Source organism: Alligator sinensis, unplaced genomic scaffold (genome assembly GCF_000455745.1).
Source record: "Alligator sinensis unplaced genomic scaffold, ASM45574v1 scaffold422_1, whole genome shotgun sequence".
Classification (NCBI taxonomy): domain Eukaryota; kingdom Metazoa; phylum Chordata; order Crocodylia; family Alligatoridae; genus Alligator; species Alligator sinensis.
In genome coordinates this window covers 772,926-777,338 of record NW_005842323.1, presented here as the reverse complement: position 1 = coordinate 777,338, position 4,413 = coordinate 772,926, and the positions used below count along the sequence as shown (strand labels likewise).

Here is a 4,413-nt window from a genome sequence, read left to right as displayed (position 1 = left end):
AGCGGTGGGGGCTGGCGGGAGCAGCACAGGAAGTGGCTTGGGCTGCAGGGAATGGCAGCGGAAGGGGAATTGGCAGGGAAGCGTGTGGGTGGGAAAGCAGGGAAATGGCATCGGTGGGTGGGTATGGTGCCCTGGGACTGGCAGGGACCCAGGGCGGGGTGGCAGGAGTGCAGAGCCTGGGCAAGGGTGTTTGCCTGGCTGCATCGTGTGAGGCTCTCAGGCAGTCTGCAAGAGCCAGCAGCCCAGCCCCCTCTCTCTCTGTCTCTCCCATCCCATCCCACCCATCATACACACACACACCCCGCCACATACCACCCACACACAATATACAATAGGACTGTAGTTTGAGCTATTATGCAGTTACCTCTAGATACACTTCATAAACACATATATCACTATTAAAATATTTTTAAATAAAATTAAAATAAGTTATAGTAGATGTTTTATTTTTTTGTATATGATTTGGGGTTTTTTCTGGTTTCAAGATTATACCACTCTTCCTCCCAAAAGGAGTACTTCCAGGGCAAGGGGAGGGACTTCTGCTGGGAAAGGTCAGGGGTTGGGGGCAGAACTTACTGTTCCAATATGGTGACCAGGGGGCAGGGCAACTGTCAGGGAACAGGGCTACCCATGCAGCCCTCGACAACTCCCCAAAACTTGGTAAGCGGCCCTCTGCCCAAACTAACTGCCCTCCCCTATAGCAACTGGAAGTTATGGCCTGCTAGGTCTCTAATCAGTCACCTCTCTAAGTATATCCAGCAAGTGCTCAGTGGAGCACAGTTTAGAAAAATACTGGAGATTGCAGGCAGGTGTCAAGTAGAGATAGATTAAGGAAGTAATCTTTATTGGCATTGCTTGCTCTCTAAAAGACAAACATAGCCAGTTTCATATTTCTGGTAGAATGTTACATGTGACAGTGGTGACATTTGGAAGCATGGAGACTTCAAAGACCATTACAATGAGATGCAACATATGTTATAAAAATAATTGTATCAAGACAAAAGTTTAGGGGAGACATCTTTCCCATCCTTGTTCCTGAAAAAACGGGGAGATGTCCTGCCAGTGGTAACTGATGCAAATTCCCAGTGCTGACTGTGCAGATAGGAAGTTCTTTGAAACTTCTGGTATGACCTGAGTGAGGCAGCCTGACAAACAGATCCTGAAACACAGAAAGCATGCCTAGCGCAGCGGGAGGTTTGACTCACTTGGGAACAAAGAACTAACAAAACCATGTGGAATGCTAGTCAGGAACCTATGCAGATGATGCTTTTCCCCCAGGTAAGCTTAGCATATATTCAGACTGTTTAATGTTTCACATTGTTTCTCTGCAAAGCTAGAGTTTAAATAAAATGCACTGTGCTTTGTAAAAGCTCACTGCCACCATTCCTAAGGAAAAGCAGAACTGCTGGTGCTGAACTAAAGTAAACCTACTAGGGACAACTGCAACAAACCATAGAGGGACTGCCTACCTAAAACCCTAGCCCAAAGGGAGGTCCTCTCCTGGAAAAGGTCTCTGGCTTTCAGCTGTCACTTACGTGGGAGTCCTTCAAAAGGTCATAAAGGGGTCAGAGGTGCAGTTAAACCCAAAACTATGAAACTAGTTTGAGATTATGGTAAAATTACTGGCTGAAAAAAGAAAAAACATGTCAGACACTTGCCTGCATCCTGATAAGGATTAGTCAGGGTAGTCAGGGCAGTGTGAAGCAGCAAGAAAGCTGCTCCAGTGGCATTTGTCTGAACCAGTTGAGGTCTTCCTCGAGCTGGATAGAAGGTCAGACTGACTTGAAACTGTTTAGTGGTTTGACTGTTCCACAACTGAAGTCAAATGCAAGCACTAAGCAGGCTCATCGGAAGAAGGCATAGTGAAGGCAGACTCCATTTGCACGGAAAGATCAAAACACACAGGCAGAGCCTAGTTCTTTAAAGCAACATTTCCCAACCTGTGGGTCATGACCCAAATGTGGGTTACAAGAATATATGAAAGGATTGCAAACAATGATGGAAAAATGCAGAAAATCATGGATTTTCTCCTTTCAAGGAGAAAAATGTGGGAAACTGAAGGTTTCCCCTTGAAGGCTGGCAGAATTCCTGCCTGCAAGGAGGGGCTGCAGGGAGTGGGAGGCGGGTGATCAGGCAGGGGGCGCCACATGCAGGTGGCAGCCAGGCAGCTTGGGGAGCAACTCCCCACTGCTAAGTCTATATGGTGGGGGGAGAGAGAGGAAGGGGATGGACAGGCAACGCACTGGGGAGGCATGGTGGGGGGAATATGCCTCACTAGATTTGTGCACACACAGCGGGCTTGGGGCTGCAGCCTGGCTGGACCAGCACAGGCAGGAGCTGCCTCCATGGCCCAGCAGGCGGGAGCTGACATGGGAAGGTGGAGCCGGGCAATAAGGCTTGCTGCTGCCAGGATGGAAAGCGGGCTGTTCCCTGGAGGGGAGGTGGGGGGTGTGGGCAGTGTGGGAGGCCTGAGGGGAGCAGTGGCAGCAACTTGGCCATGGTGGGTGGGCAGAGCCGCAGCCTGATGGCAGTGGCTGGTGGCAAGAGGAGGTGAAGACAGCGCCCCACCCCAACCGTTACTTCTCATACTGCTGGTGGCACAGCTGGCTTGGGGGTCTAGGTTGCAGCGAGTCTCACTGTCCTGCTCTGCCCTCCTGCAGCAGCCCCTGCTTGCTGGGCCACGAAGACAGCTCCTGCCAGTGCTGATCAAGCTAGGCTGGAGCCCCGTGCCTGCTGTGGGTGCACAAATCTGGGAGGGGCACGTGCCTCCACATGCCCCACCCCCCCATCCCACACACTGGGGACCTGGAGGTGGGAGGCAGTGGGTCAGGTGTGGGGGGCATCAGTAGGGCTGGGGGTTGAGTGAGGGGCACTGGCAGAACTGAGGGTTGGGGGCTGCAAGTTGGGAGTGAGGTGCACTGGCACAATGATGAATGTCACTTGGGAGTAATGGAGGGCCACATGCTGATAGTGCTGCTACTGTTTTTCTGTTGATGTTGATTTCTATCTTTAAAATTAAGACTGTTGAGCTGCTTTAACTTGTAGCATGTGATAAGTATTTTGGGGCCCAAACATTTGTGTTTTCTATTTAAACCATTTACTGGGTTGGGAATGACCACTGCTTTTGCACCAGGACACATTTGTAAACAAAGGTTGAGATCCATTGTTTTAAAGGAGAAAGGGACAGACAGCCTCTTATTGCCTGTTCCTGTGCCCAGTCTTTCATTACAGATGTTCCCCTCACAAGAGGCCCCAAAAAGTTATCAATGTATTATCAAGTTATCATGGCCTTATTGTTATAAACTGAACCCATCAATACTTTTAATGATGTCTTTTAAGTATAGAAGAAACAGAAGGACACTGAAAGCATATCTGGAACGGATCTGATGTTCAGATAAATAGTGCATGACACTGAGCAAAAAATATGTACTTAAAACACTGATATGATCTTCTTTGTTAGACCACCAGTTTATTTTAGTACAGTAACCCATTTACATCTAAGGTCCCCATTAAAATTGACTAACTTGTGTGCAATTCTGAAATAAGCACTTGATCCATTTTTTCTAAGGAAGTTCTTAACCTGAACAGTCTGTAATGCCTCTGAGTTGACTTATGGATAGTAGGGGAATATTTACCACTTTCCTTCAGAGTCTATTTCAGCATCTAACAGATTTTACTCTAAAGAATATGTTCCAGATATTCATCTTATTGCTTGCTTCCAGTCCAACTAATTATGTTGCACTCCTGTTGTGCATCCCAAAATAAATTTAACTTCAGTATTAACATCCTCCAAACACTTTTAGATTATCATCACGTCTCCTTCATAATCATAACTTATTCCACCCAGAGATTTAGTTTGCATACAGCAGTAACCGCACTGGTATTAAACGTACTATCTACATCTTTCATATAAAGAGAGCCTAATATTCAGTGGTGTCAGCTAAAGCCTCCAACTGTAAGAGTTATTTTGACATACTGTTAAATGTACATGTAAATGTACAAAGCTAATTTTCAAAAAAATTTGCACTTGTTACGTAAAATGGGTCACATGCAAGAGGTTACATTCACAAATGGAGGCTTCATATGCAACTGATAATTTCCTCAAATTAGGAAATTTGTAGCCGTTAACTTTTGTCTACTTAAACTCCTTATAATTTATGTCACTATCTTTGCAAGCCAAAGAAAAAGAGAAATCAAGTTCTAAGGATTCAAGGACTCGTTTTTTAGTACCCTCCTTCCTTGGTGCTTCTCCGATATCATAATCATAGAATCATAGAAGTAGGGTTGGAAGGAACCTTGTAGATCTTCAAGTCGACCCCCTGCCTGGGCAAGAGGAAAACTAGGCTCAAATGACCCCAGCCAGGTAGGTATCAAGCCGCTTCTTAAAGACCCCCAGGGCAGGAGCCAGCACCA

The 4,413-nt window shown here is 46.6% G+C and overlaps 1 protein-coding gene across 6 annotated transcripts in view; it reads right to left on the bottom strand.

The window, feature by feature from the left end:
• WARS2 (tryptophanyl tRNA synthetase 2, mitochondrial) overlaps positions 1–4,413 on the bottom strand; it is a 90,172-nt gene that overhangs the window by 28,109 nt on the left and 57,650 nt on the right. The gene's annotated exons all lie outside the window — the stretch shown is intronic.